This window comes from Beta vulgaris, chromosome 4 (genome assembly GCF_026745355.1).
Source record: "Beta vulgaris subsp. vulgaris cultivar EL10 chromosome 4, EL10.2, whole genome shotgun sequence".
NCBI lineage: Eukaryota > Viridiplantae > Streptophyta > Magnoliopsida > Caryophyllales > Amaranthaceae > Beta > Beta vulgaris.
The window spans coordinates 54,887,050-54,904,533 of record NC_079205.1 but is presented as its reverse complement, the minus strand read 5'-3'; the positions used below and the strand labels follow the sequence as shown (position 1 = coordinate 54,904,533).

The window sequence follows — 17,484 nt, the reverse complement described above, 5'->3', positions numbered from 1 at the left end:
TCCTTTCTCAAAATGCTCAATTCTATTATTTATACTGAATTACTGGTTGTAATTAACTACATATTTCATAGTAACAACAATTCTTTCTTCTAACAGTTATCTTTTGATTGATAGTTTTTTTCTAAAGTTTAGATTCATTAACAATATGATAGATAATAACATCAAATCAATTTGAAAAGAGAAATCCATAATTTACTAATGAAACAGTGTGACAATAAGCCTTTGGCTCCTGAAGTTCCTATTTTCTTTTCAAAATTGGTCATTCTTGAAATCTAAGTAAATTCTTCAATTTGATTCCTTAAGTATAAGGACGTTGCTGTGTTTGATTTAATGTGGAACAATAGTCAACAAAAAATATAAGGGAGAAAGCAATAAAGAGGATGAACAAAAGATACAAGTATTTACATGGTTTGGTCAACGTGACCTAGTCCACAAGTGGGGGATTCGGGAGCTTTTCTATAATTTTCAATGGAGAAACTTGGAGGATTACAAGGAGTCTTACAAAAGGTTTAGAGATTTTAACCACCCAACAGGGTCCTTTTATATGATATATAAAATCCTAATGACCTTAAGAAACCCCTAAATTAATATTAACAATAGTTGTTAATTAATTTAGTAAATATCTAAAAAATGGTAAATTTACCAAAAGTCAAAGAAAACTGAAATTACTATTTATGCCCGTCCGGTCACTATTCAAGCCCACTCGGCAACACACTAAAAACGAGGCAGTAAGTGTGGAATATAAGCCACCCGCCCAAGCCACTAAATACCCGCCCAGGAGATTCAAAATCTTATTTTTCGTCGATTTCAAAGGCAACATTTACCCCTTTTGTAGTTTTTGCTACTTTAGAGTCAGGTAACAATTACAAAAACTACTCTTCTTCTTTCTTATGTTTTGATGAATGGGGATTTCGATGAGGAATTTTTTATCTAAGTCGCATTTGCCTCTCAGTAATATGAACATATCATGCTTTTTATCATACATATATGTATATACTATATGTATAATTTGTTGAATCGATATGTTTTGCTAATAAAAAATAAGCGGATTTGATAGCTGGCTAAGTTGAGTTTAAGGCCTAAAGTTGCTCATTTGAATATAAAAGATAAAATTGGTCTAAACTAAATCGTTCTTAGAGCTACAAATACAATGGGAAAAACCTTTAAAAATGTGGATTTATAAGCCGAAATGGGTTGAATGGGGTTGGGGATGTGGGTGAGTGGGTCAAGCCTAATTTTTATCACTGTTAGTAAAAAGGTGGGTGAAGGCCCATTGAGAGTTAGGAGGGGAAATTAAAAGACAACAAAATTTTCAGATCTCTGAAGTGCTTCTAGTTAGTTTAATCTCATAATTTAACCGCAAGACCCAAAGATACTTGCTGGTGTGATCAACTATACTAGAAAAGTATTGGAAAATATTGTAATATAGTAACTTTGGTGAGATGACCTATGTCAAATACTAATACGTTTCCACTTAAGGTTATAATTGTTCTTTGTGTGAGAAAGATCAGGTTTTATCGATGAGAAAGGGGGCTAAGCCGAAAAAAAATAATTAAGTAAAACACTTCTTTCAAAAAGTCCTCACATCAAAGATAGAACTGTTTCACTTATTTACGAACGGAAGAAGTATATATCGTATTATATTATATGTAGGGGTGTTCAAAAGTGTCGACCAGGCTGGCCCGACCAGCCGACCTGGCTCAAAATAAACAGTATTTTTTTTTACATTTAAAAAAAATATTTGGCTGGTACTCGACCTGTGGAAAGTTGGATCGGGTAACAAGAGTACTTGTATAATTATGGGGTGCTCGATAACATGTTAGCTTTTTTTGGGTGGTCTGAAGCTTGTGTGTTATGCTAGACATGTAAGTGTATGGGGTTTAATGTAATCCCCCGTAATTTTATGAATTTTATAAATATATTTTAATGTAAATTTATATATATATTATTATACTTTAGTATTTATATAATTTACTTCTTAAAAGGTTGACTATTTGAAAGTCAAAAGAATTATTTAATGATTTTAACTAATCAAATATTTAATTAGTCATGCTTTGAAAAACTACTTTATAACTAAATTATTGGAGTTGAATTAAAAAGATTTAAATATTGAGTTAGAGGATCTCGCACCTTATAACTTTTCCTATTAACATCTTCATTTGACTAACCCATCAAGGCTGGACTCATTATTAGACCCCTAATAGGAGAACCTATAAATACCCTTTATTACACAAATCCCCACACATTAAACACATTTATTTTCTCTCTCTTCCTCCCAGGATTTTCGGCGCTATCCTATTCTTTTCTCCTCTCTTTTTCTCTCCCTTACTCTCGATTTTTCTCCTCCTCTTCGGACCGACCGACGACCACCACTAGCGCCGCCACGACCAGACAGCAGCAGCAGCCGCCGCACTCCCCTGTGTTGTTGTGTGTCTTCCTCCTCCTCTCCTCTATTTTGGTTATTTTCTTCCTCTTCAAGTTATATTTAATGCGAAGTTTATATTTTTTAGAATTTTGTTTTAATATGTTTATGTTTAAAAGTTATAATTTAATAATTTAAATATAAAATCTAAGATTATGTAGTTTATATAATGAAGTAATTAAATTTTAGATTTATTTATTATGTTTGAATTGTGATTTTAAATATCAAACACATGGATTTTTAGGATTTTATGAGTTGGAAGATCATAGTAGTATATTATAATTTGTGAAATTGAATATTCTTATGATTAAGTATGATTGAAAATAGTTTTATTATATTATAAGTTGCTGGAAATTTGTAAAAATGCTTATGATGGAGTTTTATGATCAAAGTATGAGTTTTTAACAGATATTATAGGGGTACTATAGTAGGAGGCTCTAATAACTAAGTTTTACTGATGGAAAAGGTTTTTAAACACTTTTAAAGAGGGTTTAAAGTATTTTAATATTGCTGGAAATTTATGGAGTATGGATTTGTGGTTATATTGGTTATTTTAGGCGGAGAATTCTCTTTGGGCAACTTTTAAACTTGTGAAAGTGGCCTCTCGATTTGTTTACACAAGGTACGTACATGCTTATTTGTTGGTTAGGTTATTATCATGTCTTAAGGATGGGATTTACGTAGTATCATGTATAATGAACTATTTTTAGTTCACATGTGATTTATATTCAATTGGATCTGGATGTTTTATGTCGTTGTGTGAAGTATGTCAATTATGATGATTAAATTATGTTTGTATAAAGTACACATGAGGGATTAATATTTATGTTGGTATTGGATCATGATTGAATAATGTTGTTCCTTTTGGTTCATCTAGTTACTTTATGAGGACCAAGAGTGTAATAGCCTTGTTTTTAAGTGCGTTTATTAAATATTAATTATATTCATTGTGTTAATTATGTTCCAAAAATTCTTATTTTATTTGAGTTGGAGTATGAATTATTTTTGTCGTGTTGTAATATATTTGTTATATTAATTTTATGTAGTTGTAGTTGTTGTTATTATTATTATTATTATTATTATTATTATTATTATTATTATTATTATTATTATTATTATTATTATTATTATTATTATTATTATTATTATTATTATTATTATTATTATTATTATTATTATTATTATTATTAATGTATATTTATGGATTCTAAGTTTAAGTTGAGCGGTATTTGGGCCAAATAAGGAAACTAGAGTCGGTTCTTTTCTTTTTCTTGTCGGTTCATTTGGGGATACAAACCTCACCCAAATCCCCCCCCCCTCTCTGTCGGTTGTCTAGAAAACCCAAAGAAAACCAAAACCCAAAGCTTAAAACCCGTGAAACCCCAACCCCATTCGTGTCTCTCTCCTCTGTTCGCCTTATATGTTCGTCGGCGTTCCTGTTGTTCGCCGAAGTCCTCATTTCCCTCCGTTCGTGTCGTTGCTGCCGGTGACGTTGTTATTGTTGTTGTCCTGTTTTTCTCTCTCCTATATTGTGTTGTGCGTGTGGTGCTGCTCGCAAGCCACCACACCGCTGCTGTTGTTCGCGGTTGGTGGTTCTTTCTTCGCGCCACCATTCTCCTCTTCTTCCTCTCTTGTTCGTGGCCGGTGGTGTCGCGCACCCCTGCTGTCGGTGCTATCCGCCGCTGCCGGAATCGATCCCTTCCCTTGTCGTGTCTTCCCTGCTCTTTAAGCAGAGGTAAAAACTAATTTATACTTTATTTTCCTCTTGTTTATGATTTTCTTTTTTGTGAATTAATCCCAAGTTCATGTTGTTTGTTGTTGTCGTTGATGCGCTGTTGTTAATGTTGTTGTATTAATTTTTTGGAGTAGTTATTATAGGTGGTGGTTCTGTTGTCGTGGTGGTGGTGTTGGGTTGTTGATGTTTGTTGTTGTTGCTATTATTTTGTTGTTATGCTTCTATAGTACTGTTGTGGTTGGCGTTATTGTTGGTGGTGGAGGTGGTATTATGATTGTGGTGTGGTTGTGCGTTCTTGATGTTGTGATGGTTGTTGTAAGAGTTGTTATTGTTGTTGTGAGCCAAGTGTAGCTAGTGGTGTTATTGAAGTTAAAGTTATTAATTAAGGGTTAAGGAAATTAGAATGTTAAAGGTTGATAATTTGTGAATTGGGAATTAGTTATAATTATGATTTCTAGTTTAGATTAGTCTAAGTTTGGTTATTGATTACTGTTGTCGTTGTGAGGTGATTCTCGGAGGATAATCATGGAGTGAAGTACTACTCAGAGATTAAGGAATTGGATTACGGTTCAGGTAACTTTTATGTTCAGTAAAATCATTTACTCATGCCCAAGTGTGTGTGGATCTCTTTTTTGTTTTTGATACTTAAGTTCGTACGTACTTTGGCCATAGTTATAAATGTGATGTTGTGAGTTGATTCCAGAAATATTATTCGATGAATATAAATACGAAAACTGTTTTGCTGGCTTAGTTTATGAACTGAAAATAGTAAGTGGGCAAGATATGGGTGGAGGATGGTTATACGGTCGGCTACGCTCCATTGCGAACTTTGGGGGTAGTGTATTGTTGGACTCCATAGCGAAGCTTGGAGGTAGCTTTTGTCTTTTGTCCAAAGCCCGTACTTGCCACTGATTTGTTTAAGAGAGTGAACTATGCCAGTGGTGTACCGAGATGAAAATGATTTGAGAAACAAAATGTTTATAACGGACTGAAGTAAAGGTTACGAGTTTTCCACTCAATTTGGAATTTTGTTTGTTTTGTATTTAGTCTCTGAATTTACAGGTTTGGTATCAAGAGCTCGAGAATGGGAGTGAAGCAAGATTATGATGTCGTCCTAGATTATGGATTGAGTTTGTATCTAACTAGTTGATTTGAGAATAGATATTTATATTTCGTTGTATATACTATTTGGGAATATTAATCGAGATATTGGTGTAATTGAGTCTTATATAAAGGATTTTGTTTGTGGGCCAATAACCCACAGGTCCAGGATCGTTATATATATAGGTTGTGTTTCTGTTGCGAGTAAATATTTAATTCGAGGCTTATTAAGCATTAATTATGCTTAGTGAATCTTAAGTGTTTTTACCTAGCAGCTCGGGAATCGGGCTGTTACAAAGAGCCTTATTGTAATATCCCGAAAATTTAAACTTGCTTAAATTATATAATAATAATTAGTGGCTAATTTTTTTTTTTTTTTCATCTAATAATAAGTTATAATCGAAATTTTGTTATTTTATGTCCAAGTAATGGATAATGAGTTTGTTAGAAGATGAAGTATATATTTATTATGTACGACAAGAGTTGCAATTGATAACAAGTTATGTTAATTGATTAAAGTAAGAAAACAAAATAATAAACAAATTAGATATTAGAATTACTTCTAATCCAATAATAGGACAAATTAGTGGTATTAAGAATGGAAAGGAAAAGAAAAAGAGAAAAGAAAAGAAAAGAGAAAAGAAAAGAAAAAGAAATAGAAAACTCAAGCAAAGCACAGAAGAATACGTTTCATCAACATTTCAACCCATTCCCACATTTTCTTCACAAACCAACCCAAATACCCAACAATGGAGTTTTAACTCCACTCATGGATTATTTTACACAAACAAACTCAACCTCCATTAAAAATTTCAATTCAAACCAAACCCATCCAAAAATACAATTTTCATCAAATCAAACCCACCCATGGATTCTAACTCCAAAATGAATTATTCTTGCTCAATCAAACTCATGTTCATATAAAATTCATTGCTCAACCAAAATCACCCAATAACCCATTTTTGTAATTCAATTTCATCAACTCAATCTGGGCACAATTGGAGCACAACCATGGCTATAAATAGCCATGTTTACTTCCCTCAAACCGCACCACCATCACTAACAAATACACTCCATCTTCCTGAGATTATCGCCGGAAAACCGCCTCCAAAACCACCCCATAAACTCCCCTGTTTTCGCACAACTCCTCCCTCTCTCTCTCCTCTGTTTCTCGCAACTCTCCCTCACCCCTCTGTTTTCTGTTCAGCCACCGTAGCACCACCATCCTCCGCCGACAACCACCTTCGTCCATCACCAACAACCACCGCGGCGCAACCCAGCCTATCCCCTTCTCCGTCGCTCAGCTCCTCTCTTCTTCGCCCAGTTCTTTCTCTCTCTCTCTCTCCTCTGCTTGGTCTGTGCTACTCGCGCGCACCGCCCAGCACCACCGGACCACCGTCGCGCGCCGCACACAGGCAGCTTTCTGCCTCGCCGCACCATCAGTCGCCGGAGCTTCGACCTCCTTCGTGGCAACCCTCTCTGTCGTGCTTCACTAGTTGAAGCAGAGGTATGTTTTAACATACCTCTCCCCTTTATATGCTTAATTCATATTTTGTTGAATTGGGCTTTAGAGTTTAATAGTTTGATAAATTATTTGGGCTCAATAAATTAAATCAGTAAATGAAAATGGACTAAGGGAGATAGTTAGACTCTTTAACTCACTTGGATATTAATATTGATGTTTAGTTAAAATATAATAAAAGACTCACTATATAATACTTGTGATTCGATAATTAATAAATGACTAGACGATAATTTATGTGATAATACTTAACAATATATGTCATATAATATATATAATCCTTGCAATCTGATTATTATGAGACGAGATTCTGACTAATAAATGATTAAACTATAATTTATATTTGTTTTACTAATTGGGTTGATTTTATTAATCAGTAAATAAAATTGATCAAGTGAAATGGCTTAATAGTTATTTGGATTAAATGTTGATAGATTCTTTACTTAGTATCTAAAATATAATAAACAACTCACTACATACAATATAATACTTATGATTCAATGATTAATAAACGATTAAATAAGGATAATACTTAAATAGTGTATTTCATATAACTCTAATATATCATCAACTAAAGAGTAATATTAATTAAGTATACTTGTTAAATTTATATATTATAAAGTAGCAGACACTTAATTATAGAGTTCAGATTTCAAGAATTAAAGTGTTATATTACAAGGTCTATAACTACAAGTTATTTAAGGTGGATTCATGAATCATGTGATTAATGGCTATTGTTTTAATTAAATAACGAACATGTTAAAAGGGGGTCTTATGACTAATAAATAAATATGAGTAATTTATGATTAGTTAGGCTACGATAACTTAAATTATTATAAAACTTGTTGAAACTAAATTACTTATTAAATTAAATAAGATACCTATAGTATAAATATATAACAAGTAAATTGCATTAATCAAAGTAACGTAGAAAAAGTTAATCATAAAAGCTTAATAATGAATATATGTAGTGTCAACAACGATCTTCGATAATAAAAGTAATAATAATAACAAAAGGTCAGTTGTTAAAATAAATCGAATATTTATATTTTGTTGCGTCATTTCATGGTTAGATTAAACGGAAAGGATATTACAGCCTCCCCCGGCTTTCAAGGTTATTAAGCAGGAATCGAGGTAACATCTATTGCTAACACCCAGATCCCTTCGAAATGTGTTTATGAAATGATGTTTATAATTATGTTAAGGATTTTGCATGTGATTCTTATATGGATTGTGGGATTAAATTGTTTTCGAATGAATTTCGTAAATGTGATCTTATGATTATTGATGCTCAAGTATGATTGATGAAAGATCTATGGCTTATGCCGATGAATGCTAAACGAACGAAACATGATAAATAAAAGTGAAAGAGGTTATGGCAGTATAATTTTACGCTTATCTACTTTATGGTCGTGCACGTACCTTCGCACCCGCCGTACACCCGAAAAGGGAGCTGGGCTCCTTGAGGGGTACCGCATGCTATTTTGGTGCGAGCGGTGTATCCAAAAAGGGAGCGGGGCTCCTTGAGGATCATCGCATGTGGTGTATCCAAAAAGGGAGCTGGGCTCCTTGAGGATCATCACATGGTGGTGTACCCAAAAAGGGAGCTGGGCTCCTTGAGGGTCATCACATGTCTATACTCGCCAGTTACCAAGTTAAAAGATGAAAAGATAATGGGAACTTATGAAGTATCAAGATGCTATATATAATTGTTTACTTTGCTATTATTTCATTACGAATTTGAAATATGTTTTACCATATTCTCTTCTCCCTGTTTGCAAATAAAATGAATTGAAACGAATTTACGCTGTTAGGGTAGTATGTTACTGAGCTTCGGCTCATGATGTTTTGTTTTCTGTTTTAGGTATGAGCATAGCCATTGCAAGTGCACTGTTAATAAGGAACATGTTCAAGGGAATGTGTGCGGTATCTGGTGTTGGAGAAATTATTATTATTATTTGGGTCAAGTATTTATGTATAGTTATCAAGGACTGTTTAAGGTTGCATTGTATTAGTGGGCCATATCCCACAGGCTTAAGTTCCATTTCCGCTGCTAAGTATGAGCAATTGCGTTTAATTAAGGTTATGAATTTTCGGGGCGTTACACTTATTTGGTAAGTTGATTATTATACCTATGAAAGGTTGGTTGGTTGTTTACTTGGTTCAACAAATTAATAAAGGTTATGGAATTAATGTTGGAATTAATCTTGGTTTGTTAAATTGATGATCACCTTATCTAACTCTAAGATAAAAATGGAAGTTTATGATTCTTTGATGATTGTATTATTTGTCCTACTTGTGAGTCATAACAAGTGAATAAATTATTAATCATGTAAAGTGAAACGTGAATAGCAATAGTTTAAGACTTGTGCACGTCTGAAGTGTTGGACAAGTATGAGCTGGAGTATATGGTGGTAGCCCATGACTATTCTTGGGACCGGATTGATCACAGTGTCCTATTTTTATTACAAAGGTTCATCGATATCGTAGGTCAGGAGAGTACGAAGTCACGCCCGTACTTTGTCTTCTAAATTGAAGATTGTTTTTGGTTAGACAACTTGTTTCATTGACTATTCCATCTAAATTAATTAATCTATTAGTTATGGAGTTTAGCTCATTAAAAGTAGTCTGCATTGTTATTATATTATTATTTATTCTTGTTTAATACTTATTAGTATCATGTTATAGGTTTATTTATTTATTTAATATGTAGTACTCAGCTTTGTTGATTAAGTGCTTTGTGTGTATGTGTTGAACATGGATATGTTTATTGATCATGTGATGATGACCTAATTGGTGAACAATCTATCACGATCAATAGAGCATCGTCGTTTACATGTTTGAAGATGATACATCATGGTTTCGGGAAAATGGAGAGTTTGTATTAACTTTACATTTTACAATTGATTTTATACTTTTCATAGTTGACTTTGACTATTGTAGTTGTCTTTTACATTTGAGGTTGACTTTTGACTTTATGTTGGTTTGACTTTTGTAGTTGATTTTTTTGGGTGACTAAGTTTTATTTTCAATGTTTATTTATTATTATTTCCGCTGTGAAATTCTGAATAAGTCGATATGTTATAACACGGGCGATAATAATTGGACAATTCTCTAAGTTTTATATTAAAAAGTTATTTTCGAAAAATAGAGAATTGTCGAGATGTTACATTTAATTTATTTATGGGCTTTCTTTTTTCAATCTACTAGCATCTATTTCCTTCTTTGGTTCTCTTCGATCTCCCACCTACAACTATAAATATTGATAAATGACAATGGCATCACAAACTCAACAATGACCAAAGCAAGTATTACTATGTGTGCAAATTGCTGACCTATTTCATTGCTAACCATCACTTACATTTTTTTTAAATTTCGTGTCATTAGATAAAATCATAATTTGTTTTGAGTTTTATATTTGTTGAACGATTTTTAATTTGTTGAAATTGTACTAAAGTATTGAAATTTTTGGGCTTTAATCGGATTGATTTGATTTTGTGATGGATTAATGATCGCGGTATATCATTTTTACGTAATTTTTATGTATCAGATGATTGATTTATTGATTTTTTTTGTGTGTAATAACTTGTTAAATATGGGAATTGATTTCAACACTTTTTCAGCGATAAATAGTTAATTGATGGATTGTGATATACTTAGCCCCAAAAATATTACATACGTTTAAAAGTATAATTTATAAAGTACATTAGTTTTGATTTCAAAAGTCTTGATGAAATTATTTGTAGATTGATGTTATTACAGGAGTTAGAACATCCTTAAAAATGTGAATCTGAGTATCGTGTGAACCGACTTGCAAAAACGAGAACCCGATTTTCTCGGGTCAGACCATGGGCCCGACTTTTTTACTACAAAAAAAGTCGAGTACTAGATAATGAACCCCCTAATTATATTGATGTTACCAATTACTATAGATAAATCCATTTGTTCATATTGAGGGTTTTATATTTTCATTATATTATTATGTGGCGTGTTCCTCAAATAGAGAGAGACTCGACTGACTATCTTTTCATATTTATTTTAACTGCTTCCGTCCTATAATAATGTAGTTGTTGTTTTTCTATTGGGAACCCCAAAATATTTTATTTTTTTAAAAAAATTCCATATTATTAATTGATTTACCTGAAAAACCTGTGCCATCATCATTTATTTACTCATTGAAATTATGTTTTTTTTTCTCTATTTATTCAACCTAAGGTTTAAAATGAATCATACAATTTATGCTATTTCACCTATTATTTTTCATTCTCTCTCGTGAAATCACTTTTTTTTTTCCACAATATTAATTATTTACCATTTCATATTCCGCTACCTTCATAGTTCATTCCCATTTATAAAAAGAGAAATAAGTGTTATATCATATGAAATGGAGAAAATATTTATCTACTCCATATGTGAAAAAGACAGCAGTATATGATGACCATTTTCTTACTCTCCCTCTCTCTCTGAAGCAATAACTTTCATTCTTTACTCCATGAAGCTCATTCTCCTTTTCCATGAAAGTTACAACATAAGGAGTTAAAGGTGCCGAAAGGGTGAAAAAAATGATGTTTGTAGTAATGTATTAATCTTACACTAGTATTTTATTCCGGACGATGTCCCGGATCAGTTATAATCATTAAATATATTATTCATAAATTTCATATTTGATTATATCAGCTTTTCGTAATATTCTGTCTAGTACGAAATTGAAAAATGGATGTTATGACATGATAAGTTATTCAAAAAAAACTTCTGAGGAATTGGGGGATAAAAATAACAATTTCAATGTGATTCGTGTAAACAAATGTTATTACTTAATAAAAGGATTAAAGATCAAAAAACTTGTCTACATGATTTTATAATTTCATATAACTATGAGACTTTAATATGTTTTACTTTGAAACTTTAAGGATTGAAATTGGGCTAGATTAATGGTTAAACTCTCACACTCTCACATTTCATTTCAATGGTCGTGTGTTCGAATCCTAGTAATTACACATTGTTAATTACTCCCTCCGCCCCAAAATATAGTTCCCATTTCATTTTGCACAGTCTCCGAGACGTACTTTTGACCTACGATATTTTCTATTTCTTATTAGTAAAAAAATATAAAAAGTTGATATTACGAATTTACACATTGAGACGAATCTAGCAAGATCCCTCATAAATATGTTTTTTTGTATACATTAGTAAGAATATTTGGTCAAAGTTTTTAAAATTTGACTCCCAGAAAAGAAATGGGAACTATATTTTGGGACGGAGGGAGTAATATTTTTGATTGAGTAGATTATAAGCATGTGTATTAGAATCTTGAGAAGAGTGCCACGTGACACCGTCCCTTTGATATGAACGCCTTTTAATATATTTGTATAGATAGATTTTGAGTTTATGTTAAATTTGGATGAAACAAAGTAAAATTTGGTAAATTAGGGTTGGAACTCTTGTAAGACACCAGAGTTGTAATTTTTGTATACTCTTTCCATTCTAGTATAATCAGAACAATTTCTTTTTTTTTTGTCCCAAGTTAGTTTAAACAATTCCACATTTGGCATATCATTCCACTAATACTATATAATTTTTTTAACACCTCTTTTAGCCCATACTTCATCTCTATATCAATACAAAAGACATGCTACTTTATCTCTCCTTCATTAAAAAAATACCATGTCAACTTCTATTATATCTATGTTTTAATAAACTAACATTTGATAACTAAAATACAACCTTTCACCTTAAAATATGTATTTCAACAAGTGTTTTTGTCCAAAGTTCTCTATTTTTTACACCAATATGATGTTAGTAACTTTTTTTCCACCAATTTTGTACCAATTTGATAGTATGGCCTTTTAAAACCTATGGCCGAACATACCTTTGACATATATATATTTTTTTTAAAACTAAACCTAAGGCAAAAAATCTTATTATGCCTCATGTACCCCCGCACCATCCCCAAATCAAATGACATAAATTAAACGATAAAAATGCGTGATTTAAGATTGAAACTCACAACCTCTCATTTAAAGTGCAAGTACACTAATCAACTAATCTATAATCTCATGTTGGCGTTTGTGGAAAAAAATTTACTGAAGACAAAATAAATAATTTTTTAAAATAAAAAGTATATGATTCACAAATATGAAGCTGCAAACTACTTTACTTAGGATTTAAGAATCAAACCATAACAACACACTTGCATGAGTCGGTTATATACGTTAAGAGTTGTTGAAAAAAACCTTACCACTTAACATACGAAAATTATTCTAAGAAAAAGAACAAGTTATTCTTTACTCGTAAGATTTATGAAAAGGTAATGACCTACCGTATTACCTGGATCAACAACTAATTTAAAAAAGAATCCAAAAAAGAAGAAGATTACAAAATTCTAAACTCCTAAAAAATATCTTAATTTCATCATCAAAAGGGATAAGTAGAAAACAAAACCAAGAATCACATTTCACGTGTATTAGCAGAACACCCCCACATCATAAAACCAAACCCCAAACCCCAAACCCCAAAAAAAACAAAGACAGGAAAATTCCCACTACCCTTCACTCTCTCACTCTCCACCCCACTTCATCTTCACACCTCCCAATATTCACTTCAAAACACACACCAAAAAGAAACACAATCAATCATTTTGTCTTTCAGTTTTCAGACAGATGGCGTTCGAGTGGTGGTCGGCGTCGGCGACAGCAAGGTGGCTAGGTCACAGAATCTCGTACTTAACTCCGACAACTTGGTCGGCAAATTTCACGCCATCCTCGTACCGTAGTTGGTCGTGGGACCCGCAGAACTTACTCCGATGGTCGGGGAGTTTCTCAATTGTCGATGATCTCTTATGGTCTGTCGTAACGGCGCTGGAGTCTGTCGTTTTGGTTTCTATGCTTGGATTCTTCTTCCTCTTTTGCGGCTGTAATTTCTAACTCTCTACTGAGAAACGACGACGTTTTTATTTAGGGAACTGTGTTTGACCGGTTATGGAGGGAAGTCAAACGGATTTCAGTGCTGATGCGACGACGTTTGGTTGTTGAGCACGTGTTGGTTTTTGCTAGTTTGAACTTCTGGTCGAGGACTTGAGGGGTATCTTCGACATTTACTTAATTTTCTGTTTTCCTTTCTTTTGTACATTTATTACTAGTAATATTACTCATTTTTGAAGATTTGAAACTCTTTTGAAAGAGTGGGAATCAGGAATATTCCTTTTTTTTTTTTCTCCTCGACTTGCGGAGGGGATGATGGCTTAAAACATGGGTTAATTTTATTTTATTTTTAAACGGTGAGTAATATTATTAAGAAACATCAAGTTCCGCCAAAACTAAAATATCTCGAGGAAACACATCACTAAAATTTGTTCATCCTCATTTTCGGGAAGTCTAGCAACTTGATGCACTTACACAATTACATGTGTTATTCTTAGGTGGTGTTGCGACGTACATTCGCTGGTTACGTGTCAAATTTATAGTAGGAGATGTTATGTTTAGATATAGTAGTAGTATATTGTATTTGGAGGGCAAAATAGTTTAATCTCGAGCTATTTTGATTTAGTTTCTTGTTAAGAGATCTTATCAAATGCTTATAAGAGTGTAATTTGTTAATTTTATGGAAGTATTAACATTTACTCTATTAATTACTATTTAATCTTATAATGTATATTATTTGGAGGGTTGTAAACTTGTAATGAACATTATGTAGAACTAAGTGGAGTTTATTGTTTACTACCTTATAACGTGTAGACTGTTCAATGTTCATGACTTGCTGTTATGTTTCTTTCTTTTCATTGTAAAAAAGATAGTTTTTCTACTACCAAAGGAAAGTAGCTAGAATCATGATTGTTTTTGCAATTAAAAGGAGATAGAATATTGAAGAGTTATGTAGTCTAAGCCTATTAGTTTCATTTGTTCTACTTTCTGGAAAGTCCTTGCAAAAGGGCAATAAAAGTGTTATGGATTAAAGTGAATCTCATAAAATATTTTTAAGTTGTAGTAGAGCAATTGTAATGGTTGTCCAAAAAGACTCTTTTTGTTAGCAATTATCTAAATTTTTTAGCAACTAGCTAAATCATCAAAGTGTTTGTGTGAGTTCGGCTTGGCCTAGTCAATTTGCTCTATAGAGCTAATTTGCTAAGAGCACCATTACTCATGATTGAAAACAAAGATCATCCCACTCTCTTTCTAACTTTCTCTCTCTAAAAAATTACATCCTACAATCTTTTCTCACTCATCTCCTTAATCATGAACCATTTTTCAATCATCCCAACTACTTTTTCCTCTCTCTCTTACTTTTTCACCCCATCCAACTACTTTTCCCTCTCATCACCCAACTACCATCATACAATATTTTTATTATTTACTTTTTAATGATATGAAATATTAATTACTAATTGATATTTTATTATTAATTAATTAAAAAATTAAAATTAAAATTTTAATTATCATTTTAATAATTAAGTTATTTATCTTTTATTAATACATAGCATATGTAATTAGTGTTTTCATTAAGTAATTAAATACGTAATTAGTTAGCATTTTTAATGATATGAGACACAATTAGCATTTTTAATATAATTTTAAGAACGAAATACATAAAATGCTACATTGGTGCGACAATTACAAACTTAATTAAGAAAAAAAGTGCATAAAATTTAACTAAGAACGAAAAACATAAAAATTAATTAAGAAAGAAATACATAAAATGCTCTTAATTAGCATTGCCACCAAATTTTTGCCATATATTGGCAACCAAATCACGTTTCAAGGAATGATGCACATGTTGATCTTCAATTGCATCTCTATTGGCCATGTACTGGTTGATATCTACGATTCGATCATGATAATATTCAAATTCGTCCCCATTTTTACTTGTGTTGGTAGTGAATTCGGTATTATCTGCGTAGTGTGCATATGTATCTCGTTCATCTTCCACAATCATGTTGTGCATGATAATGCAAGACAACATGATGTCATTGAGAATTTCCTCATCCCATGCGAGGGATGGTCTACGAATAATGGCAAACCGAGATTGCAGCACCCCAAATGCTCTCTCTACATCTTTTCGAGCTCCTTCTTGGTGTTGAGCAAATAACTTGTCCTTGAGAGTTTGAGGACATGTAACTGACTGAATGAATGTTGCCCAATTCGGATATATACCATCAGTGAGATAATAACCCTTATCATATTGGTTACCATTCACCGTAAACTGCACGGGTGGTGCTCGACCTTCTAAAACATCCCTAAACACTGGAGATCGGTGAAGAACATTTAGGTCATTGCACGAACCTGGTATCCCGAAGAAAGAATGCCATATCCATAAGTCACGATCAGCAACAGCTTCAAGAACTAAACTAGCAACACCACCTCTTCCTTGAAATTGCCCTTTCCATGCAGTGGGGCAATTTTTCCATTCCCAATGCATACAATCTATGCTGCCAACCATGCCCGGAAATCCACGTTCTTCACCGAATCTGAGTAGTCTAGCCAAATCGTTTGGAGTAGGCCGTCTCAAGTACTCCCCACCAAATTTCATGATGACCCCTTTGTAAATTTCATCAATGCTATTCGAGTTGTACTTTCACTAATTCGCACATACTCGTCAAGCGAATCCGCCGCTACCCCGTATGCAAGCATTCGAATAGCCGCTGTACACTTTTGTAGGGGCGATAAACCTAACTGACCCGTAGCATCTCTTTTTTGAGTGAACCATTCATCACTTGCAACGACACCATCCTTAATCCGAACAAAGACATGTCGCTGCATTCGAAATCTTCGGCGAAATAAACGAGCTGGATAGACTGGTTGATCAGCAAAATAATCATTGAACAATCTTCTATGACCTTCCACCCTACCTCGATTAGGCCGTGAATGACCTTCTTCATTATCAATCACTTTTGCTCTTCTATTCCTTGGTGTTGGAGTTACATTTGATATAAGAGTTGGAGCAAGTGGTTGAGCAATATTGGTCAAGAAATCATCTATCTCCTGATCAATTATTGCTCGTGATGATCTTCTTTCATCAGAACTAGAGGAACTAGAGGAACTAGAACGGGAAAAATTGAAGGGGTTCATCTTGTGTTTAGGTTTGGTGTGAGAAAATGGTGAACAATATTGTGTTTGGTTTGGTGTGAGAAAATTGTGAACAAGGATGCTTGAGTTATATAGCATAAAATAATTTTGAGAATTTTCTCCTCTTTGATTGGTATTTATCTGAGATGGTTGACGAAATTTTGATTGATTTTGATAAGGTTGGCGATAATTTGACGGATTTTGAGAGCTAATTAAACGATTTTGTTGCCTAGGCATTTGGTTTTTTGAGCGATTTTGGGGTTGATTTCTTATATAATTAGAATGATTAGGATCCATAATTATAAGAATTTGAAAATAAAGAGCAATCGAAGAAGAGTTAGAACAAATAGAAGAAATTAGTAAAGAGGGAGAAAATTAAGTGTGTCCAAAATATAGCAAAATGGGTCTCTATTTATAGATCTCGAAAAAATAGAGCCGTTGGTATTTTTTTTTTTTTTGATTTATATTTTTTAAAATATAACCGTTGTAAAATTTACAACGCTTATATTTTACAAACCAATAACAACACGACACTTGGCAGTGTGCGTGACAAATGTCACGCTGCAACTGGCGCTGACACGCGTGTCAGCTGCCAGCAACTTAAATTTTTTTTGGCTGAGAACCACGCAAAACGCTGCGTTTTGCG

The 17,484-nt window shown here is 33.0% G+C and overlaps 1 long non-coding RNA gene and 1 other non-coding gene across 2 annotated transcripts; one reads left to right on the top strand and one right to left on the bottom strand.

Moving 5' to 3' along the window:
- Positions 1–13,707: 13,707 nt before the first annotated feature.
- Positions 13,708–14,495, top strand: LOC125496299 (uncharacterized). Its single transcript, XR_007272977.2, has 2 exons — positions 13,708–13,860; positions 14,198–14,495. It is a non-coding gene; the product is annotated as an uncharacterized LOC125496299 (long non-coding RNA).
- Positions 14,496–15,386: 891 nt separating this feature from the next.
- Positions 15,387–16,841, bottom strand: LOC104890736 (uncharacterized). Its single transcript, XR_008968949.1, has one exon. It is a non-coding gene; the product is annotated as an uncharacterized LOC104890736 (transcript).
- Between the last annotated feature and the right edge of the window lie 643 nt (positions 16,842–17,484).